The sequence below is a fragment of the Dama dama genome, chromosome 26 (assembly GCF_033118175.1).
Source record: "Dama dama isolate Ldn47 chromosome 26, ASM3311817v1, whole genome shotgun sequence".
Taxonomy (NCBI): domain Eukaryota; kingdom Metazoa; phylum Chordata; class Mammalia; order Artiodactyla; family Cervidae; genus Dama; species Dama dama.
In genome coordinates, this window is record NC_083706.1 from 24485316 (window position 1) to 24504957 (window position 19642).

Below are 19642 nucleotides of genomic sequence, written 5' to 3' on the forward strand. Positions count from 1 at the left end.
AAAACTCAATGTTTTTTAGGGTAGTCAGTTGTGCAACCATTACCACAAACAATTTTAGAACATTTCATCAACTCAAAAATAAATCCCAAACATCCCAACTCATTCTACAAGGTCTGATACCAAAGCCAAAGATGTCACAAAAAAGGAGACCATAACCAATACCCCTAATTGAGGCAAAATCCCTCAATAAAATAGTAGCAAACCAAATTCAGCAAGGTATTAAAAAGATCTTATATCATGATCAAGTATGATTTACTCTAGGAATATAAGTATGATTCAAAAAGTGAAATTCAATCAATTTATATTAATAGAAGAAAAATACACAATCATCTCAATAGAAAAAGAATTTGACAAAATCCAACATCCTTTCAAGATAAACTAAAAAAATAAACTAAAAATAATAAAAATAAAAGGAAACTTCCTCAACATGCAAAGAGCATGTACAAAAACCCAGAGCTGACATCATACTAAACGGCGAAGGCTGGAAGCTTCCCCCTAAGATCAGAAACAAGACAAGATGCCCCCATCACAACCTCTGATCATTCTATTCAGTGCTGTGCTTAAGTTCAAGCCAGGGCAACTAGGCAAGAAAAATAAAAAGCACGCAAATAGGAAAGGGAGAAGTAAACTATCTCTACTTGCAGATGACATAATTGTAATAAATAAAAATCCTTAAAAATACATTTAAAAAGCTAATGGGTTCAGGAAAGATGCAGGATACAAAGTGAATATGTAAACTGAGTTGTATTTCTATACGTACGCAATATTATACGTAAGCAATAAACAATCCAAAAATAATATCTCGCTTAGCATCAAAAAGAGTAAAATACATTCCACCCTCACAGGGTAGGATATTTCAAAAGAACAGCATGTATACTATCTATGGTGAAACAGATCACCAGCCCAGGTGGGATGCATGAGACAAGTGCTCGGGCCTGGTGCACTGGGAAGACCCAGAGGATTCGGGTGGAGAGGGAGGTGGGAGGGGGGGATCGGGATGGGGAATACGTGTAAATCTATGGCTGATTCATATCAATGTATGACAAAACCCACTGAAATGTTGTGAAGTAATTAGCCTCCAACTAATAAAAAAAAAAAAAAAGAGTAAAATACAAGGGTAAATTGTAAAAAAAAAAAAAGTTAAATTTAGATAAGGAAGTATAAGGCTTGTACACTGAAAAGTATGTAACAGTATTCAAAAAAAAATCAAAGGCCTAAGTAAATCCATGTTTATGGATTCAAATACTTAGTATTGTTAAGAGCCCATTGACCGTCAAACAACTGTGATGACATAGAGAACAGACTTATAGACACAGGGGTCGGGGGGCGGAAGGAGAGGGTGAGAGCTATGGAGAGAGGAACATGGAAACTTACATGACCATGTATGAAACAGACAGCCAATGGGAATTTGCTGGATGACTCTGGGAACTCAAACACGGGCTCTGTAACGACCTAGAGGGGTGGGAGGGGGAGGGAGATGGGAGGGAGGCTCAAGGGAGGGGACATACGTATATACGTATATGACTGAGTCATGCTGACGTTTGACAAAAGCCCACAAAATTCTGTAAAGCAATCATCCTTCAATTAAAAAACAATTTTTAAAAAAAAAGAGACAGGTAAAGAGTCAATTGGAGTAAGGTATATCTAACAGGGAGGAAAAGGCCAGTGAAAGGAAGAACACAGAAGAAAAGATATCAGAGGAAGTTATATCTAAATAGAGACCTGAAAGTAGAATATTGCTAGCAACATGTACAAAAGCCTAGACATGACAGAAAACCTGATATATGAGCTAAATTCAAAGAGGAAACCTGACATCTGAAACTCAATAAGTAACTTAAAATCCAAAACAGCAAGAATAAAAGGGATGTTACAAAGTTTGAGGCTCTTCTGAAAAGTAAAGTGGTACCATGAAAGGATTTTAAGCTTAAAACTAAAAGACTTTAAAACTACAGTTCTGACTACAATATGAAGAACAAAAATTTTTTAAACTGGGAAGAGGAGGGGGGTGTGTGACAGGAAAACCAGACAGAACATTACGTATCTATTATATAGATATTGCATATCTAAGAAACGCTGCTGCTGCTGCAAAGTCGCGGCGGTCACGTCCGACCCTGTGCGACCCCATAAACGGCAGCCCACCAGGCTCCGCCGTCCCTGGGATTCTCCAGGCAAGACCACTGGAGTGGGTTGCCATTTCCTTCTTCAATGCATGAAAGTGAAAAGTCAAAGTGAAGTCGCTCAGTCGTGTCCGACTCTTAGCGACCCCATGGACTGCAGCCCACCAGGCTCCTCCGTCCATGGGATTTCCCAGGCAAGAGTACTGGAGTGGGGTGCCATTTCCTTCTCCATCTAAGAAATGATAGCTGCATTAATGTTTAAAAAATAAAATATTAGCAAATAGGTAGCCAGTCTCTGCTCCCTCACCTCTAAAGAGCATTTTGCCATTGTAATTTCAATTTTGAAAGCAACTTGACTGATTTATCGTGGAACAGGCTGAGTTGCTAAAGAACAGATCCATAGAGAACTCAAGGGGGGACTCAAACTGAAGCTGAGAGCTGGTGTTCACTGTTTGGGGGGAGGCTGGCTGAAAGGGAAGAGTATGAGAGCTCTTTTTAAACTGTGATGAGGAAGAATAAGAAAAATTCATAAAGTGATATGGAGAATTTTTAAGTTTTGCAGTTATTATAAAACCACATTCTGGTGTTTAAAGAGACCAGAGTAAACACATAAGTGGTTTGTCAATTCTTTGTCAATGTTAAGACCTGTATTTCTTTGACCACCACAGCTAAAACTGTACCCCAAGACAGCTCAGGCTGTGCAGGTGATAGGATCTGACGAGAGACGGTATCAGTGGAAGGAATGGACAAATTCAAGCAATATTCAATTGGGAGAATGATAAGAATTTGGCAACACATCAGAGTTGAGAGAGAAAGATAAAGAGCAATTAATTGTGCAGCAAAGTCAGTCACTAAAATAGTTACAAACGGAGGAACAGGGGGTTTGGAGACAAATTAAATGAGCTAAATTAGGTAACAAAGAGGTACATAAAAAAATGAAAAAACAAAATGAAAAAAAAAAAAAGAGGTATAGATGAATAAGCCAATAGTAAAGATAGAACGGACTCAAAGAAAAATAATTCAATCCAGAGGAAGACCAAAAAAGAAAGGGGAAAAAAAAGAATGAACAGATAGAATAAACAGAACACAAAGACCAAAATGGTCCCCGGCGACAATTAATTAAATGCACACGGCCCAGATGTACCGACTGTCAGAGTCGGTAAATGATCCACTCCTAAGTGAGTTGTGTACAAAAAAAATCTACTTTAAATATTAGGAATGGGAACAAGAGAAATGGCATGAAGAAGCAAACTGTGCTTTGTACAGAATGAATTGTGATGGCAAATCAGAGACGGCCCTAGACAGCAGAAATGAGGTGTTTTATTTCTATAAGATTGAGGTGGGGAAAGGTCTAGAAAAAGAATTCATAATATTATAAATAACTATGGTCCCTATACTATGTTAGGGTATAAGGAAGTGTTCTGAACATGCTTAAAACCTAATTATATAAGCAAATTTTTGTTACTAAACTGTATAATCTTGGTTCAAAGTCCATGACATGGAACCCCCAGAGGCTCTGAAACTAACATATATCCATTTTAAGCCTGTGATACTTCTTTACTACTCTGATTTCCACTTTCCCTATCTATTAGCTAACCGAGTAGAATGTGTACCACATGACTGTGTCTTCTTCCACACCAACACAGACCATGATGGCAGTCATATTGGAGGGGTGGGGGGCGGTTGCAGTTTAAGAAATCTGTGTACTATACCAAGTATTGTCACCAAATGCCAAACCTACACAGTACATTAAAAAGCAGAGACATTACTGTGCTAACAAAGGACCGTATAGTCAAAGCTATGATTTTTCCAGTAGTCATGTATAGATGTGAGAGTTGGACCATAAAGAAAGCTGAGAGCCAAAGAATTGATGTTTTTGAAGTGTGGCATTCGAAAAGACTTCTGAAAGTCCCCTGGACTGCAAGGAGATCAAACCAGTCAATCCTAAAGGAAATCAATCCTGAATATTCATTGAAAAGACTGATGGTCACCTGACTCGAAGAACTGACTCATTAGAATAAGACCCTGATGCTGGGAAAGATTGAAGGCAGGAGGAGAAGGGGATGACAGAGGGTGAGATGATTGGATGGCATCACCGACTCAGTGGACAGGAGTTTGAGCAAGCTCTGGGAGTTGGTGATGGACAGGGAAGCCTGGTGTGCTGCAGTCCATGGGGTCACAAAGATTTGGACGTGACTCAGTGACTGAACCGACTGACTGACACCAAGTATGCATTTATGGGGGCTTTACAGTTTACAAAGCCTTTACTGCTTCCCAATTACACTCATATTTAAATTTAAGCTAAGAGACTTCTGATGCGTCTAATTTATATTTTGTATAACAGAAAGCTCTTACTATTGCATACCCACAGTTTATTTTGCTAGGCTTCATAAATCTAATGCTATAGTAGTATTTTTATTCTTTGCTATTTTAAATAATGTAGGTATTCTGGGAGTCAATGTCCAATGATATCTGAACTTCACCAGATATACAGACTGCAGCCATGAAATTAAAAGATGCTTACTCCTTGGAAGGAAAGTTATGACCAACCTAGATAGCATATTAAAAAGCAGAGACATTACTTTACCAACAAAGGTCTGTCTAGTCAAGGCTATGGTTTTTACAGTGGTCATGTGTGGATGTGAGAGTTGGACTATAAAGAAAGCTGAGTGCCAAAGAATTGATGCTTTTGAACTGTAGTGTTAGAAAAGACTCTTGAGAGTCCCTTGGACTGCAAGGAGATCCAACCAGTCCATCCTAAAGGAGATCAGTCCTGAGTGTTCACTGAAAGGGCTGATGTTGAAACTGAAACTCCAATACTTTGGCCACCTGATGAGAAGAACTGACTGAAGAGTCAGAAGAACCAGAAACATTAGAAGACCCTGATGCTGGGAAAGATTGAGGGCAGGAGGAGAAGGGGACGACAGAGGATGAGATGGCTGGATGGCATCACAGACTCGATGGACATGGGTTTGGGTAAACTCCAGGAGTTGATGATGGACAGGGAGGCCTGGCGTGCTGCAGTCCATGGGGTTGCAAAGAGTCGGACACGACTGAGTGACTGAACTGAACTGAACATATATACTTCTTTCTACCAAGTTCTAAGATTCAAAATTACAGCCAAAAATTCTCAATGAACATTTTGAGGTGTTGTGCTAATTACAAGGAAGGATGGGAACAATATGAATACCTAGTATACTTAACATCTTATCTTTGCTTTAACTCCTCTTTAGAAAAGGATATTAGTATTTGCAAGAGAGAAGCATAAAAATATTTTTTCAAGCTTTTACTTTGAGAAGACCGTGAAAAGTTCACATCCATGGTTATAATTTGTTTCTCTTGGATCTAAACATACACCCACCCATTGGCTTCAGAAAAGTGCTTGGCCAGAAACCCTAGGACAGTGATACTTCCTGGAAATTTCAATTGGAAAGAAAAAGTATCCTATCCATGAAGGGATCGCCAGTAGCAAATAATGCAAACGTTCTTTTGTGTTAATACCAATGTGTAAAAACCTATTCTTACACAAAAGATACATTCATTCATTCAACAAATATTTCCTGTACAACTATTAAGAAGGTAATTTACAAAAAGATTCTCATTTACTTGATACATGGTATGATCTTATTAATTATTAAGCAAAACAGTTAAAAAATGTTTTATTTATCCAGTTTTCAAGGGCAATTCCCAGTCCCCCAATTCCTCTTTGCTATTGACTGGCTGTCTCTCCACGTAAACAATAGATTCCCAGGGGCAAAGACTGCAGTCTTACATCTATATCCCCCACAACCCAATGTAACACCTATCATACAGTAAAGGAAGCCAGAGGAATGTTTGATGAATGAATGGACTGATAGGTCATACTCAATTAGTAGTACAAACAAAAATCCCAGTAAAAAAATAAATAAATAAATTCAGTACAGTTGTCACTCCTGACCCTTTCCTCACTCTTCACCAGGCTCATAGTGCTGTTCTTCTCCCTATAGGTACTTCTACTGCTGAAATGACCGTTTTTGAATTCTTGGCATCAGTCTTCCTCACTGTGAAGTTATGTGCAGCTCTGTCTTCGTCCTCATCTTTAAATGCCCAGCCTGGCTCACAGTAAGACTGGGCACAAATCTGTCTCATAATAAAGAGCAACAAATACCAAAGACACCTACTTAAATCAGTACTGCCAAGCTTCAGGTTATCACTCTGTTGTAAAAACAAAGTACTTAACTGGTAACAGTGAGGTTTACTATTAAAATTAGGTTAAGTAAATATTTGATCCTAGTCACCGGTACAATAAATACCACCCAAAAACCTCAGCACCAGATTTTATTGCACAGAAATACAAAAGTGTTACTGGAGTTGGAAATTTCACCTAGAAGCCATAAATAAAAGAATATAAAAGGAGGCTTCCTTGGGTAGATGCCTTTAACTGAGGGTAAAATTCACTGGCACAGATACCCAGGGAAATCCGGTAATTCCCTATAAAACCTGGCATGTAGTATTTCTGCAACACAGATATTTGCAATTATGCCTCTTCCTTCAAAGAAATAATAGCAATGAAAATTTCTGAAAGGCTTCCAGTGGCTCTGCAGGGACTACGGACACCAGACTGCTCCGTATAATCTCCCGGGTTCCGCACCGACTGACTCCAGGCCAGAGAGGAGGCTCGTCTTCTGCTTCTCACGCTCTCTCACACACCCCGAGCTGCAGCCACGCCAGCCTCCTCGACAAGAAAGGCTTCCGTGTCCTCATTAATGCTGACTCTCCTCTGTCTAGACTGTCCACTTCCCCTGTCTACACTTGAGGGAAAAAAAAAAACTAACCCCAGCTTCCAGGTAGGAGGTTAAAAACAAGCAGTTTGTGACCAAACCTAACAACAGCTCTGTTACTGACTTTGAGAAAACAGAGTAAAACATGGGGGCGGGGGAGGCAATCAAGTTATTTGTGAGTTTATGGTACATACACACTCTCACAAATCACAAGGCTCTCAAAGGGAAGTCTGGTGAACCAACCTAGCAGGGAGTGTCTACCACTCCAGTAGGACCCACTGGCAAAGGAAGCAGGATGCCGAGATGGCGAAGTCAGACTTAAATGGAGAGTAACACAGCCCCTTCTCAGAGACGGCCCTGAGGTATACACAGTGAGTGACGGCGATCCTCCAAATGGACAGAACCAGGGGCAGTCAGATCTGATCAGGAATTACACTTCAAGGACAAGCTATCCCCAGAGCAACCACGGCTCCTAGCCTACCTAGTCATACACCCCATGAACCACACAACTTGGTGATCCAAGAGGGTAATTTACGGCTACACAACAGGACAGGGCAGGGTAGAGCACTGTCCGGGGGAAATCTCAACAAAGCACCTGATCGCTGACATCTGATCTGGATGGAACTGAAGCCAGAGGGAGGGACATCACCGGGACAGCGTGTTCTATGAGACAATACTCTGCCTCTGGATGCAGCAGGCCAACAGCACTTTATGTGGTCTGTCCTTGGAAGGGGGAAGGATTGTACCTGCAGTTGACCTGTGTAAGCTGAACTAAAAGGATATACACACAATTATGCATTCTACTTAAATGTATGGAACTGTGTGTATACATATATATATGTGTGTGTGTGTATATAATATACATATATATCTCAGACAAATGGTGGAATGTAGCACTCCTAATAATCTACTTAGCAGCCACATCTAACTTCTCCCCCTGTCACCATCCCCCTGATATTTTCCTCCCACCAAAGAATTTTCCTGGATCTATTCAAGCCATTTGGGTTCAGCCATAATTCGAGTGTCTCATATCTTCCTCAATCCCTTTTTTATCTCCTCCCATTATCACCTATAATTCCATGTTAACCATACCAGAACATCTAACTCAATGAATGCTGAATGAAACAACAGAACAGCACAGACATAACAAGATATAAAAACTTGTTCCTGCTGGCTTATCATCTATACATCGAAAGTAAATACTATTCCCATTGGATCCTAGAGTAATAAGAGCCAGACAAGGTGCTTTTCTCTTCCGGAAGAAGACTGGTCGAAGCATCTACCAATCCCCTGGGGAGGCTCTCCTCTTACCTCAACCTTTAATGTTGCTGACGTCCTTTAGTCGCTCAGTCGTGTCCAATTCCTTGTGACCCCGTGGACTGCAGCCCACCTCGCTCCTCTGTCCACGGGATTCCCCAGGCAAGAATACTGGCGTGGGTTACCATGGCCTCCTCCAGGGCATCTTCCCAACTCAGGGATCGAACTGGAGTTTTCTGTGTCTCCCGCACTGTCAGGCAGATTCTTTACCACTGAGCCACCTGGGAAGTTTATTTCTGCCATGGAGTTTAGTGTTAACAGGATCTGCCCAAACACAACTTCGTACTTATCTCTAAAAGAAACAGATGGGATGGCATGACACAGGGCTTGGTATCCCTGTCTAAAACCAGCCCAGCTGACGGCTAGACATATACAAACACTGTAATCCTGGGGTACCTCTGCCCCAGATGACAGGAGCCGGGCCACCACAGAATCAGCTCTTGTTGGAAATCAGTGAGCCAGCTGTCCAAGACGAGCCAGGGCTTATGTGATAGGATCTTTCCTTGTTTCAAAGGCTTCCTAACAGTTCTAATATAGACCTATTATGCTTTTATGATCCTGGAAAACATCCAAAATGATTCGCCTATCCTTTTCTGACTCATATATCTTTAGGCAATAAATGTATACACTTTCTACTAATTGAGAACTTTCAAGTGAGTCCATCTAATGAATGAATGCCCTATGGAGTAACATTTCCAAAATTAAGCACTACTATCTTAAGAATTTACAGATACAGAAAATAAACTCAAGGTCACCAAAAGGAAAGGCAAAGAGGAATAAATTGGTAGTATGGGACCAACAGATGCACACCTCCATATATCAAAGAGAAAAGCAAGGCTTTACTCTATAGTGCAGAGAATTATATTCAGTATCCTGTAATGAACTCTAACTGAAAAATAATATAGATATATATAACCGAATTACTTTGCTCTACACTTGAAACTAACAATGTGCTACTGATGTGCTCAGTCACGGCCGACTCTCTGTGACCCCATGGACTGTAGCCCACCAGGCTCTTCCGTCCATGGAATTTGCCATGTTCTTCTCCAGAAACTAACAATATTGTAAATCAACTGTACTTCAATTTACAGAAGAAGAATTTAGATATACATTTGCCAAGGGCAAATAAGCACGTTTAAAAGGATAGTGCTGTTGTGTTCTACCTCATATGTAAATTAAGATAAAACCCTGGAAATGCTCAGCTGTAATGGTAACAATTGCTATTCCTGAATGTGGACAATGGGAAATTTTGCTTTATTTGTATTTTTCTATATTAACAAGCTTTTCCCACTAAACATATAATAATTAAGAAATGTTTTAATAAACTAAAATCCACTAAAACAAAGAAATATGAGTTTCCCCCTTCATTTCTGTACCCCTACTTTAGCAGTTTTAAAAGCAGTACAAAAGAAGATGGCCAAGTCCCAGCAGAGTCATAATAACCTGGTCATGTGCCACGGGGCATAGATTTACCTGAAACACAGGGATACATTCATGCTGTTCCCCTTCGAGCTTGGCACTATCCACAAGAAATCACTGGACTCCAAGAAGCACATGCTTGCAGACACTGTTACATCAGAGGCCTTTTTTAAAAGTTCGATTTTAACTGGATTTAAAAGAATGAAAGGAATTTCCTGGATTTTATCAGGGCAATTTCCCAAAAGATTTTTGCCCCCACTTCTTAGTACAAGGATTAAAGCCACTTAGCAAATTAGAGGGGATACTTGCCACTTAAAATGCTATTAAGAACATATAAATTAAGAGATCTTTAAAAAGCAGTACCTGTTCGAAGAAGCTGTTTTAACAGTTTTCTATGAAGTTAGTCAAAAAGCATCAAAACTCTGAATAAAGGAGGGATCTACTTTTGGACCACACAACGCTATAGAGAGATGGGGATCACATATCTACAGTCAAGAAAGAGCCTTATGTTTTATCATTACGTGACAAGTTATCACTGTCAAGTTTTCACTACAACTTCATTAAAACACCAAGCCACACACACACACAATATAACACAGCAGGAGGAGGACAGCGACATATTTTTCGAAACTGCAAAATGGCATCTGCAGAATGTCTCAAAGGAATGACAAAGGCACTTCTTTAGCCCAAACAAAGAGAACAATGTTTCCACCAGGACACTACAGGACTATTGCATTTCAGGGGGGAAAGGCAGCAAAAATTAACACAAAACAGAGCTCAAAGTGTAGAATGACAGTCTGTGGGGAAGAATTAAAAGAAACTATTGAGAACACAAGTTTCACATGTTACAGTACACAAAATTAAAAGAGGGCTTGAGGTTTTAAAAGTTGGGTGATTTCATTACATTTGAAAAGAAAATTACCTTTAAAATTCAAAATGTGAAATTACTTATCGGTTGAATCAATTAACTGTTTTAGATTCACAAATACCATGCATCTATGTTGTTTAGAAGATGGCTTACAATCTATGCCAGCACATGGATCATTTCACTTCATTTCCCATGAGCACTCTATTAGAAATGTACTATCTATACCTGCATTTTATAGATAAGGAAACAGACTTGCAGATACAAAACGATTCAGCAACAGGCAGATCTGAGTTTCAACTCTAACTCTTTCACTCAGTAGCTACAAGACTTTGACTTTCTTTCCAAGATACTTTGACTTGCAAGCTATCAACACCAAACAATGTTCACAAGGATTACAGACAAACTACTGTCAAAAACAGGACAAGAAAATTCCTAAAACAGCATATACTACAATGGAACTAAACACTTATTAAATGGAGGTGGAGGTGAAGTGGTGATATACCCACTCAATCATGTAATGTCTTTAAAGCACTGATATGAAAAGGACTTAAGAAATGCCTTCAGGGGAAAAAAAAAAAGTTGTGAGAGAATGCCAGGAGTCAAGGTTAATTACAAAATACAGTAAATAGCTGAACATATTTAATGGAAAAAGATCACAAGGAAGACAAACTGATAGTTTCTCACTTTTATCTGAAGGGTATATACTTAGTTATCTTCAGTGGAGAGTGCCCTAAAAAAACAATTTGATGACTTTTGTACTGTAGGAAAAAAACAAGAGGTAGACTCTGATTCAAGTCAGTAAAACCAGTAACAAAGTTACCAACAGGTCAAATTTTCTCATAACTAACATTTTCTCGTAAATTTGTTAGCCCTACTGTGACTCTCTATCCACCTCTTCTTCCTACACTCCAGCTCTGATCACATCACTTCACCTATTTGGAAAACCTCAGTAACCGCAGAAAGAAAACCCAAATTCCTCCACCTGAAATGCAGTCTTCGAGGCTCTGGCCACACCCTCCTTTCTAACTTCTCTGCTCAGTAGGATGCATCATGATTTCTAGTCTTGAGGGAGGAAAAAGCCAAGAGTCTCCAGGCTTACATCTCCAGCTTCTTCTCAGAAGTGAGCAAGCCAAGAAGCACGCCCATCACAACCACCACCATCAGGCAAAATCCAGCCAGCAGCTATGCCCTGTCCAAAGGCGGCCATCCCTCTCTCCTCCAAGTGCCCACAACACTCCCTCACCCCCTTCCAGAGCTCTGCACTTTCTGTAGTACCGGCCCTAAGAGCACATCTCAGCCACCATACTTAACAAGTCTGTCTTATCTCTGGATCCCCCAAAGCAAGACACACACTACTTTGCACAAAGTTATGCTTAGTACATTTGAGGAAAAAGAGATGAGATTATAAGAAAACGCTTTTTAAAAAACAAACTGTGCACCTGTTTTTTCAGACAATTCCTGGCACTGTCATCTTATTTTTCTATTATCCAAGATAATCACCTTAACGATTCAATAAAGTAAGCCTAATATTAAATTAAAGGGCCCTCTAACAGAATAAACACTATTTTGGCACATTTATAACAAGAAATGTCATGCCATCTTTTTAAGATTCATATAAGGACAATGTGAGGAGTATGAAACAACTATCTTCACCTGTATGACTGGTTCTCATGGGTTAAGAATGACCTAAAGGATCACCACCTATAAAAAGGTACTGAATTCTAAGAGAAGCAAGAAGAAAACAGAAATGGCTCTGAAATAAGTCCTACAACAATATGTTTGGGGATATACAGTCCTCCTGAATCATGAGTCTGGGACGGGCCTGAAAAAATAATGTAGCCAATCCTTTGCATCACAGACACAAGAGAATCTAAGAAATTCTGAGCTAAGTGAGGGAATTTTTATTTTTTTAAAGAATATTGTAAGAAAAGGCAGAAACCTAATTTCCCGGCCAGGTTTGTTTTTCCAAAACACGTTTTCCTCTTGGTTTTTCTTTTCCCAGTGTACCTCATACTTCAAAACTTCCAATTCCCCACAGGTGTAAAAACAGTACAAAAATGCAGACTCGTGGCTTTTTTTTTTTTTTTAACCACAGCATTTCTGTCATCTCTCCTGGGTGCAAAGCATTCACCAGAGAAAAGTATGGAGGATTTTGCTCCTTTCTCCACTCAGGGTAACACAGAAGATCACAGGAGAAAGCAGGAACAAGGGAAAAGTGCAGGGGAACGGCAGGAAAGCAGGAGATGTACTATTTAATTCTTCTGGAACACTCAAATACAACTGTGTAATTATACAGAACTTTCAGGACGTATCTATGTAAATACAACATAAGCTTATCTTCCAGGAAAGCTGGCCAACCCAAACACCCAAATCTGGACTGTACCGCAACCAGCTCTGCGGCTGGTACCTCACTGGCCATCATCCTCTACTTACTTTAGCTGCATAACAGGGCCCCCGTGAGACAGAATTCAGGGCTAATCAGTCCATCCCAGGAGAATGACACAGAGGTAACTTAAAAACCACGATCCCTCATGTGATCAAAATAGAGCATCTAAAGAAAAACACCAACTCACGTGCACCAGGGCTGGATTCACCGGGTGATCACTGCGCTCCTCGGAGCTCACACCAGCAGCCCAGCTCTGTGATCACTGCCACCACTGTGCTCGTGGGCACAATCCAAGGACGCCTGGATTAAGATAAACGCCTTAAGGAGCAGTGCTGACACAATTCAGTTCCTAACGCTTATGTCAGGCGCAGCCCAGCCCCGGGTCAGGAAATAATGCAACTGATACTAGAACCCAATGGTAAACATAAACATCTTTTTAGGAGGCAGTGTTCCTTTTCCAATTATAAAATTCATTCCTAAATTATTTTCCTCTTTTCACTGACCCGAACAGAAACATATGGAAAAACAATTCCCAATAGCCTGGAGAGCATTCAGAGCCATTATTACTTAAAAATAATGAATAAAAAAAAAAAAGACTTCAAAAGAAATAAGATCACATTCTAGCATCATGAGACTTCTTCAAGGGAAAAGAACACATGTGTGTGCACATAAACATCACACATGTGTACGAGACTTCTTCAAGGGAAAAGAACACATGTGTGTGCACATAAACATCACACACGTGTACCGGGTCCCTAGAATGATGTGGCTGTTGTCCTGCAGTCAACTCTTGGAATCAGTCTCCTTTGGCAGCACATCTGCATCCTGACAGTTTTCCATGGTGAACAAGCTGAAAGAGGGGGCAGGCTTGACACTTATTCTAAGGCAAGCAACTCCGCAGGAAAAAAGGAGTTGATCAAAAACGAGACTCTTCATACGATACTGAAAAACTTTTTGGAATACATTAAGCACAGTATTATAAGAAATGCAGAGCACTGCTGGAAAAAAAAAAAAAAGTTTCTTAATTCTGTTTCTTCCTACTTCAGTCACTCAAGCTATTTCTGTCATATTCCTCATCCAACACTTACGCTGTCATCTCTAGTGGAGTTTCCCCACCCACGGCAATCATTTGAAAAAGTTTTGGGAAGAAACCAAAAGTAAAAGCATCTTTGCCAAATGACATTCAGATTTTTGTCCCCACCCTAATAGTTGGCTATTTATCCTTATTTCTCGATCTCTTTCCATTCTCACTCTTTCCTTCTGCCTCTACCTACAAATGTATCCCGGCCATTATTCCCTTTCTTCTCCACTTCCTACTCCTGAGACTTCAACACTAAGTTTCTTCACGCCCCTCATCCCACCTTCCATTTCTTCCCTCAAGATACAGAAAGTTCAGAAATGTACAAAAGCTTAAGTTCTTCAAGATGCAGAATTTAAAATATGCTGAAGACTTCCTGTGGAGGAATTTTTCCAAGAAAAGCAAAAGCTGAGGATTCTCTGTCACCTATTTTTCAGACAGCCCTGCAGCAGCCCACCCATCAGCTGTTTTATACAGTTTCTTCCAGCCTAAGTTCAAACAGAGGTGAGGGTGGGTCTGAGGCTGTGTGTGCCAATATTGTATGAATCCATAACAACTGCCTCAAAAAGGGCATCTAACTACTTGCTGAACAAAACAATGTGCAAATCATACTAGACTTGCTTTTTCTGCAGAGATGTTCCTGAAATCCGCGGTAGCAGCAGGACTACCAAACTCACAGAGAGGAGGCCATGTTCTCGGATTTGCCCTAAATGTGCTCAGAACTTTTTTAACAAGTTATAATAATAATAGAGTGAGCGCACAGGTGCTCTGCTAGGACTATGGAGAGGAGGCAAAGAGAAGGGGAGAGAAGTGGAAGGAAGGAAAATGACAAGACAACATCCTGTCCTTGAGGAGCCAAGAGTCTCCCGCACACAATCTCATGGAAAGTTAACATTCACAAAATGTTACTGTTTCAAGACAACAGTAGAAGAAATGCCCTAAGACTATGTGAGTAGTTGCCAAAGGAATTACACAGCCAAGAACTCCTACGGGAATTCAGCAAAATAAGGGAAAGAGAATTCCAGAGTAGAGGAAATTTGGCAAAGGAGATGATAATTAACAGTTTGGCAAGACCACTAAAAAGTTTGAAGAGATTTATTGGTTTTAACATGACAGAAAGAAACACTTCAAATATGCTTGTGCTAAGTGTAAAGCATACATTTTTAAACTTCACTTCTTTCAGGTTCACATCAAATAACCCTAAAATAGCAACAATCCAGTCATCTCATAATGGTTTCTAACGTCTCCAAATCACTTGGGGCAAATTAATTTAACTACACAGGTGTGTTTGAGTAGTCTCAAAGTTTCACTTTTTTTCATACTCAAAGTTAGAGTGAGATGGATTAAATTATCTAGGGCAACAATCTCTAATTTATCCTAGAGATAATTATTCACAAATTTTTGCCAGTAAATAAAGTAAAATAGGCAGAATGGGACAGTTAAAAGTATACAGGAATAGATGGAACCAGTTCTAATTCCAGTTCTGAAAGTAACGAGAATTTAGAGCAAGTCATTTAACTTCATTTTATTAAATTATCTAATCTATGAAATACAGGGAGGATTCATTATCTCTTTAAGTACCTCATAGTTCTAAAATTCTGCATTCTAAAAAAAACTACTTGGCAAGGCAAATGGGACACAAAGTTAAATGAAAATAAACATCAAAACCACAGTATGAGCCCTACTTGTGAAATGTACATAAATGTGCATTTAATGAAGTGTTCATCCTCCGAATGCATTCTGTCACCTCTGAATGCATTTTATACAATATGAAAATATAAAGAAATTATGTCTTAAAGTAGGAATGAGGCTGCCTTCTACTATTTATGTTTCTCTATATTGCAAGCTTTATTCAACAAACACATAAATTTATCATGGAAAAAAAAAAAATCCAATCCCTTGTATCCAAGCTTGACATTTGGAATCAGAGCTCTCCAGCCTCTGTGAAATACACTGGAAATCAGAGTTCTCTTGGAAACACTCCAGGCCAGTCCTGGATCGGGGGAGAGCAGGGGGAGGAAGCCCCTCAACCCTGTTTTTTCACAGCTACTTTTCTCGTCTAGTCTGAAGCCCCTCCTCCGTCCCACCCTTCCCCATCAAAATCTCCTGGGAGGGATTGAACGCAAGTAACCTAAAACTGGAATTTCTGGGACTGCGTGATCTTCCAAAAGCACTTTATTTTCATCTCTCTACCTACACACATACACACACACACCCAGAATTGGATTTCATACTTATTCTGCAACAAATCCTCAGAGTAGGACTTAAACGTCCTTTAAGAAAAAAAGGCGTGGGCAGGCTATATTGGAAAAAAGAAAGAATGATCTGGCACCTGCGGTGGTGATGTCATTACCAGCCATGGCTCTGAACTGTCTCTGGAATGCAGCTGTGGCTAGAATCCCTTAGGCCACCCAATGCTATTTAACATAAAAACACAGTCTTTCCTGGCACAAGAAAACCTCACAGTCACACGTGACTGTACTCCGCTGAGGAATCCTACACTTTCAACTTTATGGCTTTAAACACGTTGTAGAGGACAGCCATCACTGGCAGGACCGTCCCTGAAGGCCAAACCCCAGCAACTCTAAACCGTGAACTTCCCGCAGGCCTGAGGACTCATTCTGCACGCCTGTCTGCAGGCAGTCCAGAGAGAAGTGACTCATTGGAAAAGACCCTGACGCTGGGAAAGACTGAAGGCATGAGGAGAAGGGGACGAGAGAGGATGAGATGGCTGGATGGCATCACCGACTCGAGGGACATGGGTTTGAGCCAGCTCCGAGAGCTGGTGATGGACAGGGAGGCCTGGTGTGCTGTCGTCCACGGGGTCGCAAAGAGTCGGACACGACTGAGGCACTGAACTGAACTGACTCACGACAGGCCAGATTTTGAGTCACTGCCTTGGAAACAGGAAAAAACATACATACACCCCAACCCCAGATGAAGTGAGGACTTGGTTGGGGAAGGAGTGAGCACAGTGGGGAATGAGATAAGGATGACAAAAGCGAAGCTGGGGATGGTATCCATGGGGTCACAGAATCGGACATGGCTTAGCAACTGAACAACAGACTCTAAGTAAGTAAATGTCAGTTGTTATTATTTTTTCCACACAGAAACAGCCACTAAAGGCAGTACTAACTCCCCAGGCCTACTTAAGAGGGTCCAATGAATCCATAAAGCTTAACTGCAAATTTTCAGGAAAACACACATAAGGAGTTTCCCCTAACACACATGTGCTCCCCAGAAGAATGAGCGGGGGCTGACCCTTTCCATCAGCCTTCGTTCACACTGAGACAGTCCAGTGAAGAATCCCGACCCTACCCCTTCTCTAGCAGGGACCAGCCTAAAGCTGTGGTACCTGACCAGGGGGTTGACAGGACAACTCTCGGCAACTGGAGATGAAGAGGCACAGGAGCCTGGGCCTCCACCCAAACTGCCCAACTCTCCACTCCACCGTGCCTTGATCCCTTTTTTAAAGCCATGGAATTGTGGCCCACTTGCCATTACCAACACCTGACCAACAGGGCCCACAGGAAGGGAAACGAAACTCTCCACCTCTCAAGTTCAGACCAGACCGCTACACGAGGCCTTACAGTTTACGGTCAAGATTTTACTCCTCAGAGCATGGGAAGGGGGACGAGGAACATCCAGGCGTGTCTGTCCGTTCTTACTTACATTCCAAAGACAGAGCCAAGATCACACGGGGATGCTGATGCTCATTTATTTTTTTAAAGTCAACAAGACAGCCGAAAAAGAAAGAAGCCAGAACTTCTAACTCACCATTCCCACGACTGTCCACATAAACTTTTACAGAGCTTCGTCACCCTCACAACCCTCTAAAAATCAATTTTCAATTTTCTACAACTGACCACATGTTATGTGGTAACCCCGTGACTCTGAGCTGCAGAAAGCTCTCTCCCTATGACCCAGAACACATCAAAAGCCCCCTCTCCTCACCACTTAGCTTTTACGGAATCACAGGATCTCGGCTGTGACCCACACTTTGACTTTTTTCCAGTCTATTTCCCTCAGTCTGACAGAAAAGCTCCCTAGACCCAGGGTTGAGAGAAAAGCTCAACCAGTGTCTGGACCATACTTCACCACAAAGCTTCTGCTAGAAGAGAGGGGGCTGAACCCCAAAGCTAGGATGCATTCCAAATGAAAGTCATTTTCACTATCGGTACTCCCCCGCTCCTTTCTGTAGGGTACAGAGCAGGGTGTGTGTGTGTGTGTGAGTGTGTGAGTGTGAGTGAGTGTGTGTGAGTGTGTGTGTGTGTGTATTGCTTCCTGCTCTAAGAGCGAACCCCATGATCCTGCCCTCTGTACCCTGTTACCCATTCCCACGGTTCCCAAACACTGTCTTTCCATTTTTTTTTCTGTGACCCACAGTAAAAGAGTAAAACATTTTACATCCCAACCCAGTTCACAAATACACACCCCGGTTTAACGGACACACAGTTTTCAAGTGGCCACTCTGATGAGGCCTAAAGCCTAAGCGCTGTGTGCTAAATCCAGCGCCAGCCCCAGTGCACCTTCTCCCTGCCAGCGGGCTGCCTCAGCCAGGAAAGGGGGCACCTCTTTCCTCCCACCTCCCTGCCCCTTCCCCTTCCCCAAGGGGAAGCTCTGTGCGGTGGCAAAGCTCCACTCTAGTCTGTGAGGTTTGTCCGAGGTGTGATGACTGCTAATGGAAAGCTTTTCCCAAGGGGCAAGTCTTTCTGAAACTCACATAAAATTCTGTACAGACTAGATAAGGCCCCAACTCCCCTGCTGTTTATGCCATTTCACTTTCTAAATGCCAGTTGTGGCCTTCTAAAATGATTTCTTGAAAAATCCTGCCCTAGACCCATATGTAAGCCTACCATTATCTCATTTTCATTCGTTCCAACCTCTGATTATCTTCTGTCCTTCCCCGGGAACCACAACTCCAACAACTCTGTGACCCTGAGCAGCCCGTGTCCCCAGCCCCTCCCCACGGCCCCATCTTCACAGCAGCCTGACTTCCATGGGCCACCAGCAGACCTTGAATTCCCAGCCCCTCTCTCCTCCTGCATGTCCATGTACTCTCTGGCTCCACCTAAGGTACAGCCTTACTTCAGGCTTGCACCCAAGCCACCGACAAAAATAAGTAACGGATGGTAACTTTTCTCAATTCAAATTCATGGCCACAAACTTTAACTGGACTCTCAGAGAGCTCCAGAAATCCTAAGACAGTTCCCTAGTCAACCCACACCCCCATAGACATAGATTTCACATTTGTGCATAAAGCCCAAAAAAATGACAAACCAAAAATATATGACACTGGATACTGGTTCTTCCTATGATCTCAGCCACAATATAACTATAGTTGTCCTCCAACAGGGAAAACCAGATAGCATTCAACACACTCAATGGTGTAAGCAAATAAAAAAAGTTACTAGCCATTCATTAAAACAAACAAACAACAACAAAAAAAAACCTGCCTGGTATAAGGCGGACTTAAGTTTAAGGGCATTTAACTGTTAAAGAATAAAAAGTCTTTTTGCTTTCTCTTATAAAAATGTTTGGTAATACTCTCTCCTCAATTCTCTTACCAAAGTAATCCATGTGCAACTCTGCCCTGCCTTTCTAATCACTGTCAGGCACAACAGTTTATTGTCCAAATATAATTTGTTCAACCATGCAAACACCTGTGCAATCAGGCATGTTCAATTTGCAAGGGAC

At 41.3% G+C, this 19642-nt stretch overlaps 1 protein-coding gene across 10 annotated transcripts in view; it reads right to left on the reverse strand.

The window, feature by feature from the left end:
• The window catches only part of EPB41L2 (erythrocyte membrane protein band 4.1 like 2), a 205010-nt gene that overhangs the window by 135782 nt on the left and 49586 nt on the right, over positions 1 to 19642 (reverse strand). Inside the window, exon 2 of one of the 10 annotated variants that reach the window (XM_061130595.1) lies at positions 13055 to 13167. The exons of the other annotated variants lie outside the window; for them this stretch is intronic. The gene's annotated coding sequence lies outside the window, so the exon portion shown is untranslated. The remainder of the gene's footprint in view (positions 1 to 13054; positions 13168 to 19642) is intronic. 10 annotated transcript variants of the gene reach the window in all.